Source organism: Zootoca vivipara, chromosome 10 (genome assembly GCF_963506605.1).
Source record: "Zootoca vivipara chromosome 10, rZooViv1.1, whole genome shotgun sequence".
Classification (NCBI taxonomy): domain Eukaryota; kingdom Metazoa; phylum Chordata; class Lepidosauria; order Squamata; family Lacertidae; genus Zootoca; species Zootoca vivipara.
Genome location: NC_083285.1, coordinates 20,146,020 through 20,158,033, shown reverse-complemented (window position 1 = coordinate 20,158,033; position 12,014 = coordinate 20,146,020). Strand labels below are relative to the sequence as shown.

The following is a 12,014-nucleotide window of genomic DNA, read 5'->3' as shown; positions in this document are numbered from 1 at the left end:
GAAGTACCTTCTAACTCTATGATTCTTTCAGATATCACCTGACAGCAATGCTATTTAGACAGGCCTTTGAAATGTGATCCAGCCAGTAGTCACAGAACCTTTCTCTGATCTCACTAGTATTTTATTGTTGTAATTTTTGTATGGTGTGCATTCTTTGTTGTATTTCCACAAAAGTCTCATTTAGATATACTTACATAAATAAATAAGCAAGCAAGCAGGTTTGGGAGAAGTGATAGGATGAGAGATTAAACCATCTAGTTATATCAAAGAAGGAGGGGATTTTGGGGGGGGGGTAAGGTCACAGAGGAGTAGTAAGTTTAGAAGGTGAATGCCATGTCATAAACTTTGACAGCTGCTGACTCCAAGTACTTTCCCTGTTGCTTATTTGCCCAAAAGAACAATTTATTTCATTATATACTTGCTTTCATAGCCCACCTTTTACCATATGTCCCCAGGGCAGGTGACAAAAATATAACAATTAAAACTGTACATTTGGAAATCACTTGGAAATAGAAACCACAAAAACAATCAGTGTCAAAAAAAAGATAACAGTAGGACAGAACTGTAGCACAGAGCAATGGAGAACAATTAGATTCGTCTCACACAGCATTCCAGTATCACCAGACCACTTCATAAGGGACAAATTGCCTCCCTGTGCTTGAGCTACATGTTCTGTGGCTCTCAAGCCCCAACATTTAATTTCTGTTTGCTTGCTAAATGGTTCTTGCAGACTATCGCCAGCACATAAAGCCAGTGCTCAACAATCTGCGCTGACTGCCCATTTGCAACCAGGCCAGGTTCAAAGTTCTTGTATTAATTTATGAGGCCCTTAACAATTTGGGCCAGGATTCCTCAAGAATTGTCTTATTCCTTATATCCCTGCCCAATAATTGAGACCTTCAGGAGAATCCTGAGTGCATCACCCAAATCCTCCCAGAGCTTTGTGGGCCCAGTTTTATGGAACTCCCAGGTGAAATCAGACAAACAAAATCTAGCAAATGTGGCCTAAAAACGTCCGGTGCCAACTGAAATCTTTGTTGTTGTTGTTCCATCAGGCATTTTAACTGAAGTCTGATTTTATAGTGTAACTGATTCTTATTTTAGGTATTGTATCTCTGTAAACCACATAGAGACAAGTAGTTACCGGTAAGTGATATATTCGTTATTCAAATAAAATAATAAAATAAAATAAATACACGTTTTTATTCTTTAAGAAGATGAATCTAAAACACCAGACATTTTAAACTTTGTTAAAGCCATGCCTGAGGTAGCAGTCACCACCATGCTTAGTTTAAAAATAACTTTCATCATGATGCTAAATTGAATACTAGGAGTAAATTTTGGCAGTGGTGGCACCAGAAAAAATGGGAGGAAGGACAGAAGGGGTATTGTTTCAGAAATGGGGGACAAGTGAGGAGCTGAACCCCTTGTTTGGGGGCTGCTTTTCCATGCAAATTTTGGGATCTAGCAATGAAATCCCACTTTTAATCCAGTACAGAAGATGATGCGATTCAGGTGCTATTGAAAATTCATTTTGAATATTTGCAATCCTTACCTACTTTAATAGGAAGTTTCCTCCACATTAAGGATTTGTGTGGTTAGGCTTTGGTAAGTATAAAATCCACACACACCTGAAATATTGCTAACGTTTAGGAATATGTTCAATTTATTTCTCAACTGCAATGATCTTTCACTAGTTCTTGACAGCATAATCTCCCCCTTTCCACAAATACTTAGGCACTACTTTTAAAAATGCAGCAATATGTTTCCCCAAACTTGCAAAGGCCATGCAATGCAGGAATACGGGATGTGATGGGTAGAATGAACTAAAGTGAAGCAGCTCTCAATAAGCTGTACAATTGCAGGTATTAAAACATAAGCCCTCTTTGCCCTAAGCAAACATGCCGAATTCAAAGGGAACAACAAGAAGGCATCACCTCCCCCGGTTTGTGTGGTTAAATTACATTTATCAAACAAACAAGTCGAGACTCGCTTTTGGTGCCTGTTACCACCCAAAGAGCTCACCCGGAGGAATCTCCACATTGCGAGAGATGTTGGACCAAAACGTGGTTTGCTTGAGTCTCACTGAAGTATTTCTGTATCTGGTAGAATAAAGGCTTCCTTCCTGAAGCTGTTAAACCACTTGCTCTTCTGCTCCATCTCTCTGAAGCCCTGGTAAGCCCTGCTGAAGCAGCTCAGCTGGAAGCAATACCTCCCAGCACAGAGCATCTGGCAGAACTTCTTCCGCTGATCTTGGAGAGATCAGGCTCACACGGAATTCTATACTGGATGAATACCAACCTAGATGCTGATGGTGGAGGAGTCTGTTTGTGAACTGGAGATGCCCACCTTACGAGAAATCCATCCAATCTTAGAAGCCAGGGGCACTTATTTGTTTCCAAATCAAAACAAAAATTGCACTGACAGAAAACTGATAGAAGCTTCAGATTCCCAGATAATGGCAGCCCTAATAGGATGTTTGGAAATCTCCTCTTCCTAGCTACCAGCTGATAACTCGCTGGACTCCAATTTTAAATTAATTGTCTTGCGTGCTACTTGTTTTTCTGCATTATAAATTGCCTTGATTGCTAATTTTATTCCAGTTGTTATTATTGCCCTAGAGTGTGTTTTGAATGGGGAGGGTTTGCTGTATACATTCATGAACACTTTCGTTATTGCTGTTGTTGTAAGTGTTACATAGTTTAAAATGTTTTTTTTAAATGTTCTTGATGTCTTTAAATGTTCTGAATATGTTTTATTCTATTTTTAATTGTATTGCTTTTACTTCATTGTTGTTTGCTGCCCTGGGCTCCTTTGGAAGGAAGGTTGTGATATAAATGATAGATAGATTAATGGAAAAATCAAAGAATGCATAGCATTCCGTTAATCATTCAAAACCCTTCCAATAAAACTGACAGAACCTCATGGATCTTTTTGGTGTCTGGGCAGCTGGTGATCTTTAAATCTAACAAGCTCTTTCCCACCTTCCCTTTTTGCTATGTACTGTCAGCTTGATTAGTGGGATTATGTCAGCCAAAAGCAGGCATGGCCAAACTCCAGCCCTCCAGCTGTTTTGGACTACAATTCCCACCATCCCTAACCACTGGTCCTATTAGCTAGGGATGATGGGAGTTGTCGTCCGAAAACATCTGGAGGGCTAAGTTTGGCCATGCCTGGCCTAAAGATATACATTTGTATTATTGTTTGATGTTTTCTTTAAAATGTATGAAAACCCCAAAGCAATGTAACACCAAAATGGTGTAACTGTTTTCTGGATTGTGTCCTAACATTTTTTTAAAAGTAGCCTGCATTAAAGTGTTTTGTTTTGTTTTTTTGCTGGGGGAGGGGGGGCAAACACCAAACGGACCACACAGAAGCAAGCAAGCCCAGACCAGGGAGTGCAGTACCATCAGCTCCTGAAGGAACCATCAACAGCCTGGGAAAACTGTTGGGACACCCTTTCCCTCACCTTTTGGGGGGTTACTAAAGGCAGAACTGTGTGCCTTGAGAGAAGGCAGAAGAAGAAGCTGAGGTCAGGAGCACATCCCATCAGCTCCCATCAGTCACCATGAAAGGACTCCGTTGGACTATATTTTACCCCAAAGAAGGGAACTCAGATTTTGAAGTCAAAATATGCCAAATGCAATACCCCCTTTGTTTTCCTTCTGCCCCCTTGTGATGGCCTCCAGCAACTTATAGATACACACACACACACACACACACACAGTTGTCTGCAATAAAAAAAACATGATGCAACTATCAACCAATAAACTCTAATACAATAATTCATTCTTTTAATGCTTTACATTAGAAGTGAAGTCTCCACAGTAAAGAAATAGTGTTATGTGCCAGACCAGTACTTATATTCAGTAAAAGCCTGGGAGGCAGAGGTGCAACTTGAATAAAATATGGGCGGGGCGGGGCAGGTAAGCCCCGCCAGGTAAGCCCTTTCCCTAGGAGTTGGCTCTTATGCTGGGAGGACAGATTTGTTTTTAAGATATGCCCAAACTCTAATGTGGTTAGTGCACGCCTAACTGGGGTGGGCGGGCTCTCCTTTATTGTAGGTGCCACCTCTGTAAAGGCCCTCCGACTACCTGGAGACCCTTAGCTGATCAGAGCACTGAACTTCACTCACAGGTTAGATGTTATATATATCTTCAAGTGACAATGAGAGATTGGACAGAATGCTGTGGGCTATGGAAAAGAGAAGCGGGAATTCCTGCAGGATTTTTGCAACTGCAAACCTATGCAAAATAATTTTGGAGTAGGGTGCCGTAGTTGGACTAACTGCTGAGTTAACATGTTTAGGATTGGATCGTCCATTGTGTAAGTATTTGAAGAAAAGTAGTAGGCTGTGTACACAGCACACATAAAGTGCACCCTTGCCCCAGGAACTCTAGTTTATCCCTTACAGAGTTACAATTCCCAGCACCCTAATAATAATAATAATAATAATAATAATAATAATAATAATAATAAAAATAATAAATTTATTACTTATACCCCAGCCACTCTGGGCGGCTTCCAACAGAATATTAAAAACACAATAAAACATCAAACATTAAAAACTTCCCTAAACAGGGATGCCCTCAGATGCCTTCTAAAAGTAGATAGTTGTTTATTTCCTTGACATCCGATGGGAGGGCGTTCCACAGGGCAGGCGCCACTACCGAGAAGGCCCTCTGCCTGGTTCCCCATAACCTCACTTCTCAGTGAGGGAACCACCAGAAGGCCCTTGGAGCTGGACCTCAGTGTCTGGGCTGAACATGGGGGTGGAGGGGCTCCTTCAGGTAAACTGGGCCAAGGACTTTAAAGGTCAGCTTTAAAGGTCAGCACCAACACTTTGCATTGTGCTTGGAAACTTACTGGGAGCCAATGTAGGTCTTTCAGGACCGGTGTTATATGGTCTTAGCGGCCACTCCCAGTCACCAGTCTAGCTGCCGCATTCTGGATTAGTTGTAGTTTCCGGGTCACCTTCAAAGGTAGCCTCACGTAGAAAGTACAGTTCCCAAGATTCTTTGGGGAAGATGTGCTTCAATCTCATGGCATTTCAGATGTTGTTGGACTCCAACTCCCATGAGCTCCAGCCAGCACGGCCAGTGGAGAGGTGTGATGAGAGCAGCAGTCCAGCAACAACCCAGAACAAGCAGGAACAGCTGACAGTTTTGGTGAAGGTGGAAGGGATTTGGTGTCACAAAAAAGATGGCCAGCACCATATGTCTGAAGACGGGGCAGATTGTGTTGTACACAGCTGGAACAGCATCAGTATGTTATTACATGAACACCACTAGGAAGTAGAGTTAAAAGTTGAAAATGAGGCTGCATAGCATGACTTTTCCACAAAGAATCATGGGAAGCGTAGTGAAGGGAATTGCTCTGTGAAGGGTAAACTGCAGTTCCCAATGTCATGTGCTTTACATGTGAGTCTAATTGTCAGGGAAGCATAAGATGGATAAAGGGGGTGGGGTGCCAGCTCTCATTAAGATTTATTATTACGCGGGTTTTGTAGTCCCGAAGCTTAACGACAGATGGTGGTGTAACTCCACCAATTTAGTCACTCCTTTGCTGTTGTTAAGGAAGAATTCCCCTTGATTTGATTTCAGTTTTTCAAAGCCAGCGTGTTCTTCCCTTCCCGAACTATCTCCGTTAACAATTGGGGGCGGGAGGGAGAAGTGGGTGCGTGGGTGCGCAGAGAGGAATAATCCCATTTTGAAGAACAGCCTGTTTATTGTTTTGTTCCTTGCCTTTACAAACAATCATAATGAAAAATGGCAATCTGATCTACACCCAGCCGCAAGGAAAATACATACATTAAATTAATTAAAAGAAGACGTTTGAAATAGGGTTGTTTGAAGCGAGGAATAGAATGCAACTCCCCGATTGGACTGAAAATATCAAGCCCAAAACAGGAACAAAGGCGGGCGGGGGAGGACCCAGTTTGTATTTAAACCAGAAAGTGAAGGGGGTAATTCATGCTTAATAACCACTTTGATTGGGGTGGGGCGAGGGGGGAATTGTTTTGTGTGTTTTACTGCGTGGTGCACTTTGCCATGCAAAAACAACCACCACCACCACACTGTGCTCACTCCCTTTTTTGCAGGTCAACTTCAAACTAAGTTGTTCCCACTGATTTGCAAGTGGAATCCTTACTCCCAAGAAAATGTACTAAAGATCAACCTCCCAATTCAGTTGCAGAAGGGCTGTGTGTGTGTGTGTGTGTGTGTGTGTGTGTCCGTGTGCGTATGTGTGTGTGCGCGCGCACACACACACACAAACGCACCTCATCTTGCCAGGTGGGTAGTATCCCCCTTGAGTAGAACAGGGCGATTACCTGCGGGAACTGGGGAGATCTGAAAGCTCTTCTTTGAAACAAAAGGCAGTCTAAAAATTCTGAGTTAAAACTAACGAGAAACGAGAAACTCCAAGAGGCGTGAGATTTGGGAACAGGTTTTGAAGCAAGGGGACGATTCAGACTCCTCTGTCTTTTCAATGGGGGGCGGGCGAGGGTTGGACTCGGCGGCTGCATGTCAGAAAAGCACGGTCGGATCAAGCAGCCAAACGAACTTGGCCGCTGTCTGGGCTCCAGGCTGGGCAGCTCCTGCGCCTTTTTATGTTTGATCCGCGGCTTAACTCGTCACACGCACAAAAAGGATGGCGAAAGGAAACGGTGACTCTCCCCCCCCCTCGCCGAAACTGTGCTCTGGACATGCCTGCCGGGAGATCGGGACCTTTGGGGATAACATCCACACACTGCCCCGGAGCCTTCTCGCCTGGCCTGGGCGCCGCGCTTGGGAAGGAAAGAGAAAAGCACTACCTTGCGCCCCAAGGCTGCCGGCTGCGCGTTGCGAGCGAGCGAGCTGCCTGCTTTCCCGCTCGGTGAATTATTTCGTTTGAAGGTTCACGGGAGTTGTCTGGAGGCACTTAAGATCTGCCCAGAACTGGAGTATTCGTTCTCCGTTCATCTCGCCCCCAGATTCCTCTTGATGTCTGGCGCCCACTGCTTAGAGAAACTTTATTATTATTATTATTATTACTGTGGTTTCCTCAACTTCGAGGAACCCCCCAGTCGCAGGACTCACGCCCTGATCCTAAACAAATGAGCATGGCAGTAGAATAAAATAAAATAAACTATAAGTGCCTGAATGGTTTCAAGGAATCCCTACCATGTATGCTTAGCGACGCAGCCTAACGCTCCACGGCACATTTACTCGGAAGTAAGCCCCGCTGCAATCGCGGCCGGATAAATGCATTTAGGGACGAGGCGTGGGACTGCTTAGAACTCCTCTCTTTGAAGTAACAAATAACCAAAGAGGGGGAAAACAAAACAAAAAGAGAGAGCGCAAGTGTCCCATTGGAACCAGTGCGTCTTTCCTCCCAAGTAAACGTGCCTCTTAGGCTCGCGGTGCTAACGAGCCATCAAGGTTTATGAGCAACTCGGACAATTAAAGAAGGCGGAGGTAAGACAAAAAGAGTTGCGAGAGGCAAATGAAGATGTTTTACGACCACCCATCAACAAGCACTCCGCGCCTTGCAGCAGTCAATAGCCTGGAGTGCGCGTGCCCTTGGGCTGAACTTTCACCTCTCGAACCCGGTGGAGCCCTATTGGTTGAGAGTTAGCAATCTGGGTAGGAGAGAGCCCTCGGCTCTCAGCAAAACCTGCGTCCTGCGTACGGTACCTCCTGCTTTCTCTTCCCCCGCCTTCCCTTGCCTCTCAGACCTGAGCAAGGGAGGGAAGGGTAGTCTCATCTGCTGCCCAGGCGCCTCCAAACACACTCCGAAAAGTATGCCAGAGGAATGGCGGGAATAGTTGCTTTGCAGAACGCACATTTTAAAAACAAACAAACAAAAAAAACCCACCAATAATTGTCCAAACATGAGACGCACACGGTTCAAATCTTTGCACCTTTTTGCACTTCTCCGGCAGTGGAACGATTGCAACCCCACAAAAAAGGAAAGTTCAGCAAAGTGTGTCCTTTCCGACTTTTTTTTTACCCTCTCCGGTTTTTTTCATCCTCTCCGGTTTCTTGGGGGAAATATTGAACTTGGGTGTGTGTGTGTGTGTGTGGACAACCAGGGCAAAATTGCTTTCATCTTATGAGTAAAGATGTGGGCATCGTCCAAATCCCAAGCGAAAGGAAAAATTTGCATAGTAATTCCTTTCTGTCCTTTCAGATACTCTTCCCCACCACTATCAACTGCGCGCGCGCGCTTTCCAACCGACGGTGGGCAACCTATAACTGCGTCTAGAGAAACTTTCGCCTTAATTCTGAGCGACGATCGTGTTCCATCCAGATCTTCGGTTAATTTAAAAGAACTTTTTGAATTCTCTTTAAAAGCGCTCAAAAAGTCCCACCAACAAACTGAATCCAAGGAAAGTCCGCGAAATTTTAATGTAGGATTTCCTTTTCCACTTCTTAATTAATCACCAACCAAGCACTAGTCTTGCAAAATGATGCAGAAATATGAAAGCAAGTTGAACGATTAAAAACTTGCGATGCGGGTATTTCATTCTGTTTTTCTGCTTTTAGAAACTTTCTCACAGCCCCCCCCCAAAAGCCGGAATACTTGAATTCATTTATCTCCATTCCGCTTCCATATGCTACGCGGTTTGAAAAATCGGACGTGCGAATGTATTTAAAATTAAAGTACTGCATTGTTGATCAGGCTTCCCTTCCCCTGCTTTTGGGGTGAGGGGCAACAACTGTTAGGAGCTGGAAACACGATCCGTGGCTGAAAGGTGTTGGGAAGGATATGCGACTGTTGCCTGGCCGTTTTCATGGCTCTGCAAGGCGTGTGTGTGTAAAGCGCAGCGGGAAACTCCTTGCCAGACCAGAGCAGAAGTTACAAAGCACTTTCGGAGTTGTTCGCGTTGCGTGCAGTAAAACTAGCTTGATGTGCCACCACCAGACTCTAGGCTTTTGTGGACGTTATTAGCCATTGCAATGCAGGAGATGGATGGGCTTTTAATTGCATCTCATCCAAAAAGTTTCGTCGTCTTTTCTTGAGGAAGAGCGGGCGGGCGCTCGGTGGGCCTTAGTCATCAGCCTGGAGGCCAGCAACTATGGCGGAAGGGAAGGGGGTTGTCGGTTCTCTAGTGTGCGAAACCGAAGCTCAGCCAAGGGAGCCAGTTTCGCTCTAGCAGCGAGTTCGAACCGGCCAGGCGGCCGCGCGCGCAAGGCTTTCATTTGCCACAGGCGCGCTCAGCCTCGGAACGCGCGGAGTTCCAATTAAAACCGAAGTGCCACCAAGCATGTGCAGTGTGCCTCCCATACTTACTCGACAACAGACAGCGCTTTCTGACATGGAGTTACTAAATGTCCTTTTCGGGAAGTCCACCCCACCCCACTGAACGAATAACTTCTGAGCAGACACGCACAAGAGGGCGACATAGCTGTCAAGTTATCCCTTTTTTTAAGGGAAATTCCCTTTTGCTGAATAGACTTCCTCGCGAGAAAAGGGAAAACTTGACAGCTATGGAGGGCGATGTAAATTTGCGGTTCTGTGTGCGTTTGCCTAAGCGTAAGCCCCGCTGTGGGACCTACAAACGGGAGGGGGAAAGGGGGGCATCTAAGATCGGAGCGTAGCTGTCAGCCAGGCGTCAGTTCCATTTACCCCCGTCTCTCTCATTCTTTCCCGCCTTTAGAGGAGGAGGACGACGACGCAGCAGGCAACCTGCTGGCGCGGGATTTACCACGCTTTTCTTTGCAAGGAGAGCTGGGCTGGGTGTTTAGTGTAGCACGTGTGGGGCCACCCGCTGCCTTTCGCCTTCCTCGCTGTGGGGGTGTGCTTGAAGGTCAGAGTTGAGCTCCTGAGTTTTATTGGCATACTAAACCTCCGGAGAGGGAGAGAGAGAGGCAGGGGGAGAGAGGAAGAGAGGGAGTCTGAAACGCGCGCGCTTTGACCAAACTCTTAAAAGCGCGGCCCAAGTCTGAGATTTGCACACATACCCCTCCCCCCCCGGGCCAACGCTTCAAAGCAGCCTTTCTAAAGGGCTCTTGCAGTCCTTCCTGTCCTCCTTCTGAGAAGTCGCCCCCCTTGCTCCTTTTGGAGTACTAGCCGAAAAGCTGCTGTGGCGCAACCAATTTGACACGACGCTTTTGTTTTCCCCTCTCCTGTTTGCTAGACTGGTTGTGGCGCGAGAGTGGAGGTGGGGGGAGAGCGAGAAAGAGAGCGAGAGAGAAGAGCAAACAACTTCTCGGGTGGTTTGTTTACATAGCAGGTGGACCTGACGTCAAGGAGGACGCTTCACTGCGAATCCTAATAATATCCTGCTCCGCGAGCAGGACTCCTTGCTCGGGAGAAGGCTGGCAAGCGGGGAGGCTGCAGCATCGGGGGCGAGGGAACGTTGCTGGCTTGACCCCGCCACACTTTTTGGGGGGTGGGGCGGGAGTGCTGGTGGCGGCGGGAAGAAACTCGCAGCCCCTCCCTGGCTTAGAGGAACACAACTTTAGGAATACAACCTACAGAGCCGTTGCCACCCCACTCCACCCCAAAAAAGGGGGGGAGAAACGTGCGTGCACACGCATTTTTCCTCCCCCCCCCCAAAATTCTGAATCTTTCCACAAACACACACACGAGAGGCAGCTGCACACTCCATCCAGAGAGAGGGAGCCAGCCCCACACCCGGGGGGAGGGAGAACGCGAGAAGCAGCGCGAGCCTCTGAGAGAACGCGAGACCCCGCGCAGCTGCTGCTCCTGCCTCAGCTTTGGCGGTGGTGGCGGCTGCTTGCTGCTGTTCGGTCGGCGGCTCCTTTGCTTTGCTTGCTGCCGCCCAGGCCCCGGGAACCGCAGAGCCAGCGCCGCCTGCGGAGGAATATCCAGCCCATTCAGAGACGCTGCTGCTTCTCTCTCTCTCTTTCTCTCTTGTTGTTGTTCGGTTCGGATTCCCCCTCCCACCCGGCGGCTCCTCTGGCGCGTCCTGGCAGCAGCAGCAGTGGCGGCGGCGGCGGCAGCGGCAGCAGCTCCTCCTGCAAAACACTTTCCCCTCTCCCTCGGTGTGTTTGTATTTGCGTGTGCGTGCGCGCTGCGAGCGAGTGCACCTCCTGCCTGCCTCTCCTTCTCTCTCTCCCCCGCCGTGCCATCTCCTCGGGACTCTTCTCAGTCAGTGTGCGCTCCTGGTAAGTTTTTAAAATATATATATAAACTATTCCCCTCCCTCCCTTCTCTCTCTCTCTCTCTCCTTCCCCCACCCCACCCCTTCAGTCTGGGGTTTAACTACAGTAGTTACTTTCCTCCTGCCCTCACTCTCGGCTCCCCTCCCCCTCCCGCTTTCTCTCCAGCTGCTCCTGGCTGCAAGAAAAGTTTGCCTGCAAGCCGCCGGGAACATGGCGTGTCCATGTGTCCAGGGTGACATGTGTCAAGGTCTGTTCTTAGCAGGTGGCGAACGCTGTGGCCCACTCCTGCCCCCTCTTTTCTTTCTTCCGCCGAAGCAAACGCCCACACTGAGACTTAATTTTGCATGCATCTTTGTTTTTCCAGGAGGGCTTCTTGGTTATAAATTAATCGAGGCAGGGTGTTAACCCCCCCCCCATTTTAACGTGCCCGATCTTCGGCTCGTGTAGCAACACCCCCCCTCCAAAAGAGCCTCGTGGCACCTCAAAGACTTATTGTGCTTTGAGTTGTAGTGGCCCGCAACGTGCATTTGATGCAAGACCTTGAGGTGCTACTGGACTTGTGTAGGTGGGTGTTTGTATACTTGCATGCACCTTTGTGCGCTTGAAGTACAGGGGAAATCTGCAAACTCTCGAACTTGGCCTGCGCGGACTTTTAACAGTTGCTCACTAAAAGTAAAAAGTGTATTAAAAACCATCTAATTGCCGGGTGTTTTAATCAGATCTTGAGAAAACGTGGCGTGATATTTCAGAGAGAGAGTGGTGTTTTCTCCCAGCCTGCTCCTCTTGTGTCACTCTCGGGGAGGTGGAAGCTTAAGAGTCATGGGGCGGGGAGCACGTGTGCCTTTGGGAGAGCAGCGAGACACCCCCCCTTCCCTCCATGCCAGACAGACCCTTATGCAG

At 47.3% G+C, this 12,014-nt stretch overlaps 1 protein-coding gene across 6 annotated transcripts in view; it reads left to right on the top strand.

Moving 5' to 3' along the window:
* The first annotated feature begins 10,244 nt into the window (after window positions 1-10,244).
* Window positions 10,245-12,014, top strand: part of FOXP2 (forkhead box P2) — a 356,609-nt gene continuing 354,839 nt past the window's right edge. For 4 of the 6 annotated variants that reach the window (XM_035128708.2, XM_060279591.1, XM_035128702.2 and 1 more), the window contains exon 1: window positions 10,246-11,117. The gene's annotated coding sequence lies outside the window, so the exon portion shown is untranslated. Of the gene's footprint in view, window positions 11,118-12,014 lie in introns of all 6 variants that reach the window. The other 2 variants (XM_060279589.1, XM_060279590.1) reach the window with 2 other exon arrangements.